The sequence below is a fragment of the Mustela lutreola genome, chromosome 6 (genome assembly GCF_030435805.1).
Source record: "Mustela lutreola isolate mMusLut2 chromosome 6, mMusLut2.pri, whole genome shotgun sequence".
Classification (NCBI taxonomy): Eukaryota; Metazoa; Chordata; class Mammalia; order Carnivora; family Mustelidae; genus Mustela; species Mustela lutreola.
The window spans coordinates 50,802,202-50,817,822 of NC_081295.1; the positions used below are offsets into that span (position 1 = coordinate 50,802,202).

The 15,621-nt window shown below is 34.4% G+C and overlaps 1 long non-coding RNA gene and 1 other non-coding gene across 2 annotated transcripts in view; both read left to right on the forward strand.

The window, feature by feature from the left end:
* LOC131833132 (uncharacterized) overlaps window positions 1-15,621 on the forward strand; it is a 48,559-nt gene that overhangs the window by 12,023 nt on the left and 20,915 nt on the right. The window lies entirely within an intron of this gene.
* On the forward strand, window positions 15,347-15,449 carry LOC131834963 (U6 spliceosomal RNA). The gene has a single exon (XR_009355053.1). It is a non-coding gene; the product is annotated as a U6 spliceosomal RNA (small nuclear RNA).

A 15,621-nucleotide genomic window follows, 5' to 3' on the forward strand; every position in this document is an offset into this window, starting at 1 on the left:
TCCCTAGTTGAAATCCCTCTCATTTTTCCCAGCCAGTGGCTTTGGGGAAGTGTTCTCCTTGTGCATTCCTCTGTGTGCTCCTCTCTCTTTGGACTTTCTCCTTGACCCTGGTTTCCTTCCCCTGTAGCACCCATGATCTTTTCTCTCCCAAACCACATCTTTACACTTCCTACCTTCTTTGATATGGCTTCTTCTCTCCTTTTAGTTGTGGAGTTTAGTCTTCAGGTTGATTTCTGGGGTAATTTGAATGATATGACAGTTATCTAGTTGTGTTCAAGGGATGAGATGAACCTAGAATCCTACTAAACTGTCATCTTAGCTCATCTTAGCCTTTCTTAATTTCATATTTCTGTATATAATAGTTCTTTTCCTTAGCTGCTTCACTGGTTTTCACCAATTTGATAATTATATGTTTCAGTGAGATTTTTTTGGTGTCACTCTGCCTGAGATTCATTGAGATTCTTGAATCTATGAGTGTAGTTTTCATCAAAACTCGAAACTTTTAGCCATTATTTCCTTAAAATTTTTTCTGTCTCCTCAGCTCAGTGAGGTTCTACTCTTTTCAGTTTCTCCTCCTTGCACTTGAGTCCAGACGGTGCCTCAAAGAAAAAAGGTGAGATGGTTATAGGGTATACCTCTTTCCCCTTCTTGTTCATGGATCATTGTTCTATGCTGCCCTTTGTTTAAAGTCAGTTGTTTCATATAGTGTATCCGGTTGTGTAGTTGTTTATGATGGAGAGGTAAGGTAGTCCAGACTCAATTACTGTTATAGCTGGTAAATGCCTTTTATCGATTTTTTTACTGTCTTAGTAATTTTTAATTTTATTTTCTATTTATACTCTGGTGTTTTTGTTCTGTCATTTTTTAAAATTAAAAAAAAAGTGTAAGCTTAAACTCAATTTAGTTAACATATAGTGTATTATTGGTTTCAGGAGTAGAATTTAGTGATTTGTCAGTTGCATATAACACCCAATACTCATTATATCAAGTGACTTCCTTAATGCCCAATTACCCTATTCCCTTCTTACCTCACCTGCAGCAACCCTCAGTTTGTTTCCTAGAGTTAAGAGTCTCTTATGGTTTGTCTCCCTCTCTGATTTCATTTTATTTTATTTTCTGTCCCTTCCCTATAGTCATCTGCATTTGTCTTCCTCTGACTGACTTATTTCACTTAACATAGTACTCTCTATCTCTGTGCTGTTGCAAATAGCAAGATTTCATTCTTTTTGATGGCTAATATTCCATCACATATATACCAATCTTCTTTATTTATTCTTTTGTCTATGGACATTTGTGCTCTTTCCATAATTTAGCTATTGCTGATAATGCTGCTATAAATATAATTTAGCTACTGCTGATAATGCTGCTATAAATAATATGTATATATACCTTCAAAATAGTATTTTTGTATCCTTTGGGAAAATACCTAGTAATAAATACCTAGTAAATACCTAGTTATATTTTTAACTTTTTGAGGACCCTCCATACTGTTCTCCAGAGTGGTTGTACCAGGTTACATTCCCACCAACAGTGTAAAGGAATTTGTGAACACTAAACCAGCCCTGCAAGAAATATTAAAGGGAATTCTTTGGGAAGAGAGAGAGCCCAAAATTAACAAAGACCAGAAAAGAAAGAGATAGTCTACAGGAACAGCAACTTAACAGGTAATACAATGGAACTAAATTAATATGTTTCAATAATTACTCTGAATAGGAATGGACTTACTGCTCCAGGCAAAAGACATAGGGTATCAAAATGGATTAAAAAGACAAGACTCATCAATATGCTGCTTAGAAGAGACTCATTTTAGACTGAAAGACACCCCAGATTGATCATGAGGAGGTGCAGAATCATTTATCAGATTAATGGACATTTTTTTAAAAAAGCTGGAATAGACATTCTTATATCAGACAAACTCAATTTCAAACCAGACTATAAGGTGATGAAGAAGGACACTATATCATAATAAAGGGGTCTATCCAATAAAAAGATCTGTTAATTCTTTCATTTTTACATTTGGCTTATAAGTTGCAGACAACAGTCATGATCACAGAGAATGGAAAATGCCTTTTTTCAAAAAACTGATAATTTATTTGGTATGTTCTATTGTCTGAATGTTTATGTCTCCCCAAAATGTTGAAATCCTAACCCCCAAAGGTGATGGCATTAAGACGTGGGGAGTCTTTGGGAGTTGATTAGGTCGTGAAGGCAGAGCCCTCATGAGTGAGATTAAAGTCCTTACAAATGAAAATCCATAGAGCTCCCTAACCCTTTTGACTAGGTGAGGATACAATGAGAAGTCTGTGACCCTAAAGAGGGCCCTTATTCAACCAGGCTGACACTCTGATCTTGGACTTCCAGCCTCCAGTGCTATGAGAAATAAATTTTTGTTGTTTATAAACCACTCGGTCTGTGGTATTTTGCTATAGCAGCTGGAAGAGACTAAGACACTTAGTCTTACAATACAAACAGATTAATTACTTACTAATATTGACAAAATAATTACCTATTAAGTTCTCTGAATTTGAAGTTTACCTCTTAAGGAAAGGAGGACCTGTGTCTTTCCTAGTTTGAAAGGAACTATTAAGGTGCTATTTTTATTTTCTTAATGTGTATCCAGATTTCCTAAATGTTGAAGATCTGAAAATACTTATGGTGAGTAACTCAGAACACTTTATGACTTATGTTGCTTCTTGTATAATAATGATTGTTAACTGCATTTCAAAAAATTAGAATGATAGTGATTTCTCAGAAAGGAACATGTGTGAACAAGGAGAGCTAGGTGAGTACATTTGGGTTGTGAGGCCAACTTAAAGAGTTTTTTTTTTTTTATTAATTTAATTTTTATTTTTTTATTGTGTTATGTTAGTCACCAGACAGTACATCATTAGTTTTTGATGTACTGTTCCATGATTCATTGTTTGCATATAACACCTGGCGCTCCATGCAATCCATGACCTCCTTAGTACCCATCATAAAAAAGTTGGTTTTGACATAGTTGGTAGGAGCGGTCAGTGGGGTCAGATTGGATTAGCAGGTTGAATTTTCTTTAATATGCAATTGGGAATCATTGAGTGTTAGGGCAGGGGGAATAGTTCAGCATGAAATGAGGGAGAAAGTGTGATATTGAATATTAGCAATTAAAACAATGAGGTCTGACTTCATTGCCTACTTTATGATTGATTTTAGGCACATTTTTGAGAATGCATTTCACTTGGAACTAATGCAACCTATTTCACATTATTGTTATGAGAACTAACTTAACTTACCTGAAAGCCCTTGTAAGTTGAAAATAATATTGCAAATGAGTATGTTTTATGAGTATGTTAGTATAAGTAGCATATCACAAACATTATTTTGAGAAGACCATTTTGATAATGACATGCTATTTGGAATGGGAGAGGCTTAATGGGCCTGGAGATTATAGGCTGTTTTCCTCTTTGTTCTAAGAATTCTTCAAGCCTCTGTCATAGTTAATGTTTAATGAGTAGGAGAGGAATTTCAGATATAGAGTATTCTCTTTAATGTGCATACAAATCACCTGGAAATACAGTTTAAAGTGCAAATTTTGATTAAGAAGTTTGGGGTAGGCCCTGGAATTCTACTTTTTTAACAAGCTCCCAGGTAATACCAGTGCTGTTCCTCCATTGAACATGCTTTATGTACAGAGGAAGTTGTACAGGATGAAGCCCTAGAGGTACAGATTCCAGGTGGCAGATTGCTTTGCATCCCATTTTGGTCAATTCTAGATAGTGTAAAAAAAAAAAAAATCAACTGTCTCTCACTGTGAAGGATTTCCACATTATGCTAATCAAACATTAAAGGTTATATTCTATTCAAAGGGCATCCTTTCTTTCCTTACCTTGAATTATATTTAAAAGTCTTTTCCAATTATTCTATCCTCTTTCTTTAAAAAAAAATTAACTGTAATGGGAAGGAGAGATACCCACAAAACAAAGATAATAACAGAGAGTTAAGAAAAAAAAATCTTCCTCTGAGAGTAGTGTTAAAAATTCTCTTACATAATAAATAAAAATTAAATTTCTTCTACCTCCTAGAAATTTAATTATGGGAATATTGACAAAATAGTTACTAAGTTTTCTGAGTTTGAAGTTTACTTCTTAAAGAAAAAACCTGACTTTTAAAGCCATGACTAACATAATGGACCATAAGAATTGATAATATTATTTCTCTCTGTAGATTTCAGAATTTGCCTTTGAGAGACTATGTCACTGAAAAATGGATTATACTGAGTTTATAAATATGAGTGCTTATCCCTTCTTCTTTTGCTTTGAATGTAAATCATCACAAAGTAAATGGCTTGATTGAATACAGACTAGTTGTAGCTTGAACGGTTCAATATTTAAAAGGATATGTTGAGCTTAGGGTGACCTAAATATGATAGATAAATGGAATAATCATCCACCTAGTATCTCTGAAAAACATTAAAAAGCTTGCTTTGATTTTTATGCAACTAAACTAAAACATTGTCTTTGTATTAAACAGCACTATTTGAGGGAATTAAGGACATGTTCCCATTTTAGTTTCAGTTCACATTGTTTAATTGGAAGTTTCCTTTTCCCTTTAAAATACTTTGTAGAGTATTTCAAAGCTAAAGGTGGCTAGATGAATCTCTTCAGGATAGCTTAGCCTATATTTCCAGAGGCTCCAGACCACAGTAAGGATTTTGTTAGGTTGTTTAAATGAAACAATTGAAACAATTGTTAGGTTGTTTAATTTCAAATAGGTAGATAATCTATGCAGGTGCTAAAAATGTAAAAATATTTAAAAAGATATTAAGTGGAAAATAACTCCTCTTGATCAGGTTACTCTATATCCCAATATCAAAGCAAAAATTGCATCAGATAACATTAAACATGCAGACTTTATTCAATGTTATTGCAACAGGGAAAGATGCTAAAACTCTGAGCTCAACTCTACAAAAAAAAAAAAAAAAAAAAAAAAAAAAAAGGAGGGGAAGGTAAGAAAGAGGGTTTTTAATATCTGGGCTGGGGAAATCACAGGACACCTGTGTTTGCTGACTGACCTTACCCAAGAGAAAATTAAATTTTTTCTTTATGACAGGAGGTAGTTTTATAACTTGGAGCAAATCATCTCCCTGGGTGTTAAGTGTCCTGCCTTTCCATAGAAACTAGGAAATAGGACCTATCTTCCTTGATGGTTACATTTCAAAGAGATGGCTCCCAGGTCCTCAAGAAAAATAGTTCTGGGTTAAAAAACAGGCAAAGGACTTTTGAAAAGATTTAAATCTCAAAGGGATAGAGAAAGAATTTAAAAGTATAAATTTTCTAAAGTAAATGCTTTAAGAAAAAGGTGGTCAGGACTCTAGAATTGGGATTTAGCCTGTCTAAGGTATAGTTAAGCTAAGAGAAAGATAAGGCCTTCTTAGTCACCATATACCCTCCCTGAAGGTAACTGCTGTCAGATTCTTGGATGTTTTTCCAGAGATAACCTATGCCTATTGAATGTAGGTGCATTTTACATTTTTCAATATTCCTTAGCTTGCTTTTTTTCACTTTATAATTTGAAGACCAGTATTACTATAAATGGTATATGGTTAATTATAAATATTATTCTATCTTATAGCTATACCAAATTATTTAAATAGTTCTTAAATGATAGACATTTAGGCTGTTTTTAGGCTTTTGCTATAACCAACGGTGTTGTATATTAGAACATGCTTTGTTTTGCACACAAGAGAATATTTATAGAACAAATTGCTAGAAATGGTATTGCTGAGTCAAAGAGGATGCATTTCAAATTTTGTCAGCTGGTTACCAAATTGTCTTCCCTACATTGTACCAATTTTGGTTTACATCAGCCTTTGCAAACACAGCATGTTATCAAACTTTCTGATTTTTGCCAATGTGATAAGTGAAGAATAGTGACTTTCAAGTTTTAATTTGCATTTTATATTATGAGCACTCATCCTATCAGTGAACAGACACTCAAACTCTACAATGGATTTATTGTTAGTTGCCAGGTAGAAATAGTTTGCTATGATTTAAGTGTCCAAATTATATTATGAAAAATGTCAAAAATTATAAAGGGTTAAAGGACTTTCTCCTTTTACAAAACGTTCAAGAGACAGAAGGTAAGGGACAATCTTGGATAAGGGAAAGCTTCATGCTCTTGTCTTTTCTAGTCTCTAAGCTTCCTATTAGCATGCTTCTGATTCAAGCTATATTGATATTTTCCCTTTCAATGTCCTTTCTGATTCTTGCCTATACAATCAATAAGATCATGAGTTTAAAAAATTTGGGGAAAAAGGGGAGATTTTGAAGAAAATACTTATTGGAAAATCTACCCCTCATTTCTTCTGGATCATCTTGAAGGAATAAATCAAGGAGGTAGGTAAGAAACAGTATCGCTTGTTAAGCAAGGTCATATTGAGTTTATTTCCCTATCCAAATGTTATTTCATTTAATCTCCAATGTACATTTAAGATAGATGAGTCATCTTCATATTACATATATATAACCTGAAGACCAAGGAGGGAAGCAGTTGGGTAAGGTTACTCAGCTAGGGAAGGAAGCTGGAATTGGATCCCTTTTTCATGTCACTGCAAAGTCCTCCTTCTATCATGTGACATATTTTCTCTGTCTATATCATGTTATATAGAAAGGGTTTGTCAGTTTATTATGGCTGCATCCCATCTCAACTCAGAAAGGCCCTTTTGGCTTTCCTATAGTGATACATACATAGATATTCTGAAAATTCAAATGTTGGTATATATGAAAAAGTGAATGGTGTTTTAATGGATTATTTTGAATAGGTAGGAAAAAAAGTTTGTAGATACATGTGACTCACTGACAGAAAAACTATTTTGCTGACATTAAAGTTGCAATTGCTTTTTTGCCCAAATTTCCCAGAGGAATTTTAGTAAAAGATATCCACAAGAGTATATTTGGATTCTGTCCTGGCAAAGCAGCCGTTGATTAATGGGAGTATTTATTTTTTTCCCATAAGACATTTAAGCATTACATGGGGAAGGATGACCCAGCTTCATTTCTCTAGGACATGATTTCTTTAGAATGATAATAAAGGTTGCATGAAATAGGACGGTAAAATTGCATGAATGTGAAAAATGACAAGGTGAAAAAAAAAAAGTTGAAAGACTGAGTTCTTGAGACTTTAACATCCTAACAAACATTTCAGTCATTAAGGGGGATTTGGGAATGGTGAGCTTCCCAATCACATTTGACCTTGAACTTCCTTTCATGAGCATCCTATGGGACTGATGGGCAGGAAGAGTCTACGGAAAACACTGTTATAGAAAGAGCTGTTGGTGAATAAGAATTGCAGATAGCAACATAAGTACAAAGATATGGCCCAGTTTATACTATGACCGTTAGGTTTATTGAACTCTAGAGTGCCTGCAGTTTTTTCAGGTACTTCTGGCCTTATTTATTCCCCCCGGACTTCAACTTACTAAGATCCGCCATTCTACACTTTCTTACTATTGTTGCATGGTCAGTATTCTCTCTATATGCTATAGGATAGTGAGGCTTATGATCATCAATTGTTATATTTATAGGTTGACCCTTGAAACCCTAGTTTGTGGTGTGGACAAAGGAATACATTCCTTCTAAAGGATTGTTATATTTTCACCTGGTAAAGTTACTGAAATGTCACTATGACAAGGACTATTTCATCTTAATACATATGCTTTTTTTCTCAATTCCCATAAAATATTTTATTCTGAAGCACTACAAGTAAATGATAGTTGGTTGGCAGTGCATTTTACAGCACACCACCATAGAATGAACACTTATTCTCCAGTTGCCATGTGTGTTTGCTATGAACTGTTCACAGCTGAGTGCCTCCCTAGAAACTGCCCACAGCAACAGGGAGCAGCCTCTCCCAAGGAAACAACGAGTAATTCAGGATAAAAGACCAGGCTTCTACCTTAATTCTGACTCCAAAAAGCTAGTCTACATCCAAATATCCCTGTGAATTCTGCTGAGTCCTTTACTGCAAATTCATTGTGATTTAACATCTTCCTCTGCTCACTGTGACTTCCTGCATTCTTCTCAAAGGTATTAGTCTCAAGATCCCTGCGCTTTAATCTTCTTGCATACACTTTTACATCTCATTCACTGTTTCCTGATGGATCTGACTTAGTCCACAGTATTTTTGAGAAGAATTTAGGCCTGTGTGGTATCCATAAGCATGGAAAAGAATGGACCTTGTAAAGCTGAGTTTGCATCTACCTGAGTTTACTGAGGCAAATATCTGTAGTTCAAAATATATAACAGTGATTAACATCCATCTAAAGTGTGGCAACCAAAATACTTTTGTAGAGGGAACTTACTCCTTGCTGAAAACAAAGACTTCCTGCTTCTCTGAGTCTTAGGAGAAGCCAGAGAAAATAAAACATTATAATGCACGTAAAATCTTGACCTTTTCTAGGGAACTAAACTTGGTTCATATGGCCAGTCTTTTTGAGCCATTGCCCCCCAAATACCTGGCCTAAATCAGATGTGGAGAGGAAGGAGGTGAAACCAGCTTGACTCTACTAATGTAGCCTATATCTCTAAATAAAAATAGTCGAATTGCTTAGAATCTTCCAAATTCTTTACCCATCAGGCTAAATCAAGAGTCTAATATTCAGAGACTACACTAGTTTTGAGAAACCCTACAGTAATGTAGGGCAGGGCCAAGCTTGAGGAAAGTAGATAATTTTAGTGATAGGGGAGTGAATGAAGAAGAGTACAAGGGAGGTAATGGGATTACTGGGCTTCAGGCAGTGATGGCTGCATCATAGTCACCTCCTCTCCCTCCTCCTCCTCTGCTCTCATTTGTTGGGTATGATTGATTATGTGTCAGACAGTAGGTGTATCTTTGTCTAGTCCTATGAGGTAGGCATTTTAATCCCCATTTTAAAAATGAAAAAACTGATGTTAAGAAAAATCAGGTAAACTGCCCAAAGTTGAGCTAGCTCTAAAACAACATTCTTTCCATTATGTTTATAATGGAGAGTGTGTTTTGTTCTTCTTTGTAGCAAGAGAATAAACTATTATTTGTACTGAGAAAGTTTCAGTTATTTAAACCAACAGATTGTAAATCACTCCCAATGTACCAGTTAGGTTGAATTTTGCCTAATATATTGATGAGTAGAAATAATTTCGTACTTGGAGCCATAAAATAAGAAGTGTTAAAAGGCAATAAAAACTTAAAAAGGAATTCATACACTAATAAGCCATTTTTTTCCCCTTTGGAGTAACTAAACATCTTGGAAAGAAAAATGCAAATGCTCACTAAGTCAATTGACTTGTAAGTAGAGAAAAAAAGGTACCATAATTATACAATTAAATCTATTGAAAATACAATTTGTCAGGTTGATAATGGCAGATTAGGTAAATTAAGTTGGCTACTGTAGTTGTTGAGTTTATTATTGGTAATTCTCTTCAGTTTAAAATAAGTTTGGAAAAACTCAGAATTACTCTGAAAACTCTCCTGTTTCTCTGGGGTCAGAATATAGCAACCTATGGGAATAGAAAGAAAACTCTATTATTATCTCATCTCTGTATCATTTCTAGGACTATCTCAAGAGAGAAAGAGAGAGTTGTACCAAAAGAGAGAGAATGAGGAAAGTAGGAATATAAGGGATTTAACTTCTATTGCCTTGGTATCTACAATGAAACCATTCAGGATTTAAGAAAAAGTTTTAAAAATAATTCATATTCACAAATATCCAGTCTAGGATGAAGTTGGAATTATAAATTAGTTTTTTTACTTTAGGCTGAAATATTTTATAGAAGTAGTTATGTTAAATATTTAATGAAATACTATTTGTGAATTAGATAGTAAACTCAGCAAAATGAAAATCAAGAAAATGAAGACATTTATGATTAAATCACCAGTTTTAAGTGTGAGGTATATATTATACTGTTTTACCTCAACTTTAAAGTGATGAGATAATCTCAAAAATGTAAGCAGATGTAATAATCCAACAGGATTATTAATACTGTTTATGGTATCCATTTTGAAATATGTTGAAGTAAGGGACATCTTGACAATATAACAGAAATCTTAATGAAAACAGACTGGGAAAAAAATCAGCAAAAAATGTTTTAGTGAAACATATTCTTCATTTCCACATTTTAAAATGAATATACACAACAAATAGAATATAAATAAACTCATTTTAGAATAGATGCTTCTGAAAATACTAGTCAAAATTTTGTTTATTGTATTTATTTACTGTTTGTTATATTTTAAATGCACTAATGGTGAGACTAATCAAAAGAAAGCAGTAATAATCCCTTAGTAAAATAAGAAATTTGAGATGTGATTAATTTTAGTTTATCTTTCTTAATATAAATTAACTTAAAGTGAGTCATACTGTGTTATTATGATAAATTATTAAAATTTGAAAAGATTAATGCATACACAGATGAGGAAATACTTTATTTTGTACATTAAAGTTGCAGTGGCATCTTCTTGCTGAATTAAAAACTAAATTTGTTTTTTCCTTTTCTTGTTTTTTTTTTAAAAAGAGATTTTACTTATTTATTTGGCAGAGAGACACAGCAAGAGAGAGAGAGAGAGAGAGAGAGAGAGAGAGAGAACTCAAGCAGGGGGAGTGGGGGAGGGAGAAGCAGGCTTCCTGCTGAGCAGGGAACCTAATGTGGGGCTTGATCCTAGGATCTCAGAATCATGACCTGAGCCAAAGGCAGCCACTTAACTGACTGGGCCACCCAGGTACTTGTAAAAGCTAGGACTGAGTGCCCATTTAAAGTAGTTTATTTTGTTTTGATGGAAAAAGTGTGAAAAAATTGTGCTATCAGATACTTACATTGCAAACATATAGAAGGTATTTTTTTCCTCAGGAATAAGCATTTCATCATGATAAGGTTTATTTTTCTTATTTACTATAGTAACAGTGATTGCCCTACAGCTGACATTTTCTGAAACATGCTTATTTCAGCAGTTCTACCTTGCAAATGAAGCTGTTTGCCAATACGACTAATTATTTGTTGACTAATGGTTCAAAAAAATTAATGCCCTTTTTTTTTTAACTATCCCTCATTCAGTTTCAAACTCCTAAAGCCATAGTTAGTCCATAGATTACTCTCAGATATAAGCACTGAAAGAGACAAGATGGAGAATTCCATGGCATGAAAAACTTGATGAAAAATTAAAATGAACATTAGCTACAACTAATTTTGGTATATTTTCATTTCTTTATTCTTGAATAGTAAAAATCTGTGTCACATTTAAACATTGAGTACTTTTATTATTGTGCTGCATTTTTAAATTTTATTAACTTTAATTTATTATTAATTCATTTGGATAGAATGGCAGAAAAAACAAGAAACACCACTTTTCTTATTTATCAAAATGTATGAGTACTGGCATGTAATTTTATTCCAAAAGAGACAATGGCTCAGAGCATAATATTGGATGTTAGGTATGTAAATACTTAAACAATACAAATATCTTTCTCAAACAACTTTCATTTTTAAAAGATGATAAGTAGCTAATGTTTTTTAAAGAAGTAAATAATAAAAATCTACTTTCATAGCCCATTGCAAAAGCAGGCTGTGAATACTGACTGCAGAAGTTTGTGGTGGCAGGCATGAACTCCTCTCACAAAATCTTTCAAGGGAAGCACGGAGCCTTCAGTGAGAAATGGGCTCTTACATAATGAATAATATGAAAATTTAGACATGTAAAGAATTATGACTATTCTGGGGCGCCTGGGTGACTCAGTGGGTTAAAGCCTGCTCAGCAGGGAGCCTGCTTCCCTTCCTCTCTCTCTGCCTGCCTCTCTGCCTACTTGTGATCTCTCTCTCTCTCTGTCCAATAAATGAATAAAATCTTCAAAAAAAAAAAAAAAGAATTATCACTATTCTAAGTTTTCCTCCTGGAATTTCACATTGTTTCCAGAGCAGCTCCGTGAGATGGTTAAAGCAGCTTCTTTTAAGCCTATTTTGCATAATTTTTCTTCCTTTCTCATCATATTGCCATGTTTATGGCCATAATCTTGGCTCAGGACTATATTACTTAACACACTGGCTATGGGAATGTGCTCCTTTCTGGAACCCCTACCTCTGATCTAACCCCACTGCCAACTGCTATAACATCTTAATCTATGGCACTGGGTATGACATTCCTTTTCTTCCAAAGCATTTACTAATCTCATCCCTATCTGTATTTTTGCAAAGTTCTTTATGTGACTTTACATATACCTGATTTTCTAAGTAGTTTAAAATATACAAAATTCATCAGATCCACTTGGTTGTCTGTAAATGAGGCCAAGAAAAGAAAAATAGGAAAGTAGTAGGGTACTTAAATAAGTAAAACATAATATAATACTTTAAGAAAAAATAAATTATTATGAAACATTTCATATTTATTAAAAAGCTTGTCAGTATACTCCTAGTTAGGGAAATTGAGAAGTAAAATGTTCAATAATGAGGGGCGCCTGTGTGGCTCAGTGGGTTAAAGCCTCTGCTTTCGGCTCAGGTCATGATCCCAGGGTCCTGGGATCAAGCCCCACATCAGGGTCTCTGCTCAGCGGGGAGCCTGCTTCCTCCTCTCTCTCTGCCTGCCTCTCTGCCTACTTGTGATCTCTGTCAAATAAATAAATAAAATATTTTAAAAAAATGTTCAATAATGAAATGATTGTGGCTTTCTAAAATGTTGACTGATAGTTTTTGACCTGCTAATGAAATTGGCATAATATTTTAATGAATTGTAACTGATAAAAGGAGAATAATGATACCCAGAGTTAAACTAAATGGAACAGATTACATGGGAGATAGATTTAAATTTCTCATAAAAGATATCTGATGATAAAATAATTACCAAATGATTATGTAGTAAATTATATTTTTCATCTCTACCAGTGGGAAAACTCTTTTTATTTGCTGATTCACTTTAAACTTTGTTAAATAAACTTTCAGTAAAATTAATCAGACTGTCAAAAACAGATTTCAGAAAAATTTAAAATAATATGATGTAGTAGGAGAACGAAGATGGATTTATTAATCACCCTAATTTACTTTTATGTTCCAACTTCTACCAAGTTAGTTTGGTTACTGACATGATTTTGTAATTTGAATATACAAATTTGATCTGTCAATACTATAGCCAAAAATTTTGCATTTCCAAGGCTCGGGAATCTCTCTCTCTCTCTTTCTTTCTCTCTCATGCTCTCTCTCTCTCTCACACACACACATACGCACATCTTGTACATTATATAAATTTTTACAAAATTTCAAGATCAGGGAAGAGTGGACCTGACCAAGCTTATTGCTAGGCTCAGTGGCTTCGATGATAATGTGTATTCACCAGGATCCTTGCTTACATTCCTCTTTATTTTCCCAACTATAGCCATCCTTCAGACATCCATCACTCAATAAATCCAACTATTCATTTTCTGTTACCAGATTTGTTGGAAAAATCTCTATGCTAAGTCAATAAGCTCCACATGGGCCTTCTGCTTTCTAGCTCCACTAGAGCTCCCACATGCTTCTTCATGGTCTCTTCAACTCTTCCTGTCATGTTCTCTGCAACCAACTTTATAATGGGTTTTCCAAAAACCAACTTTACTGGGTTTTCCAAAAACTTGTTCCTCTTGTCAATGGCATACTTCATCTTCCCAATGCTGCCAAGAAGAAAATATGGCCACCAGACATAACTAGTTCCCACCTTTGCTTCTGCACTTGCATATGACATCATACATTCTGTATCCTTCTACCTGTTAAAAGAAGAGTTGATTGTCCTTTCCTAGTTTAATCCTTCCACCCTTACTCAATGTGGTAAACAGAATAATGGTCCCCTCAAATATCAACATCTTAATCTCTGGCCCTTGTAAATATTTTCCTTTACATGGCAAAAGAGACTTTGCCTACATGATTAAGTATAGGATCTTGAGATAAGGAGATTATCCTGGATTATCTGAGTTGGTCTAATTTCCTCACAAGATCCTTGTAAAAGGGAAATTTGAGGTCAGAGTGAGAGGAGATATGAAGATTTATGGCAGTGGAAGCTGAAATAAGAAAGAGAGAGAGGGAAACTGAGAGAGATTTGAAGATGCCATGGTGCTGGCTTTAAAAATGGAGGATGTGGCTACAAACCAAGAAATGCAGGTAGCCTCTAGAAGCTTGAAAAGGCAAGTAAATGGATTGTTCCTCATAGCCTCTAGAAAGGAGCACAGATCTACTGACATTCTGATTATTTTTTTAGCTCTGTAAAACCCATTTTGGATTTCTGACCTACAGACCTGTCAGATAATTTTTGTTGTAAGCTACGAAACTATTGCATCAGTAGGAAACTAATATACCAGTATCTCTGTCCATCATTTATACAGAAATTTTATCACATTATCTTTTCTGTTTTCTCTACCAAAATTTTGCCTGTTCTTTTAGCTCTTTATTTTCAGTTTGCAAAAAAGAAGTCTTCCATTAGCCTTTTGCTCAAGCTATTACACTTATATGTCTTCTTCCTTTCAGCATAATTCTTATTAAAAAATAGTTTACATCTTCTATGCCTACCCCTCAAACCTTGGTAATCTAGTCTTTGACTTCTGCCCTGCCCTGAATGACTTTTCCAACCTCCATATCAGTTTCTTCTTATTTGACAAATTTAACCAAGCTCTTTTCTCACCTGAGGGATTTGCAGTTTTTGACAGTAATTGCCTATTCTCTCATGGCTTCTAGTTATCATTTTGATTAGTCTATCAGGGATTCTTCACAAGCTTTTCCCCTTCTCTATCCTCTGGCCACTATTTATATGTGGTGAATGACTAAATCTACTCTTTTCTCTTTCATTTCTACTTTCATAACTTTGGGTGATCTGATCTACTTTCATGGTTTTCATTACCAGGTACAAGTGAACAACTTCTAATCAATGAGTCTCAACTTTACTCTTGAATTTCAGATACATTTATCTACTAAACATGTCTGCCTGCCTGTGTTCCAGGCACCCCAAACATTATTTAAAATAGAGAGATTCTTCTTATGTCAGTGTCTCATAGAAGAAACGAGGAATCACCCTTAATTCCTCCATCCTACTGACTCTTGTTTCTACTTGGCTCAGTTGAATTTATTTCATTAATATCAAACACATTAATCTTTGTACCCCACAATGCCTCCACCATTTGAAAGTTCAACTTATCTTTTCCCTAGAAGATTTAAAAGCCTCCTAATTGGTCCTTATAACACAAACTTTCCTCACCTCCAAACCTATTCTTATCCTGCCACCACCATGACATTCTTAAAGCTAAATCTGATTATTCTCTGCCTAGGTTAACAATTTCTTCTATGTTTAAGGTGCTACAGATAAAGTATACATTTCTTAACATTGCCTCTAACTCATTTCAGCAGCACATATACTAAAATTGAAACAATACAGGGAAAATTAGCATGGGCCCTTTGCAAAGATAACATTGCCTTCGAGATCTGTTCCAATCTTCTGGCTAACTTCCCAAACTTTTCCTCTCCACATAAGATACCCTGTGCTCTAAACACAGAGCAGCTCCTTATTCACTAGATCTGCCTGATCCTTTCTTGACTCCATGTCTTCGCATACATCCTTCCTAAAATTTGATTCCTTCTTCTTTATCTGACAAAATCGCCAATTTGTTAA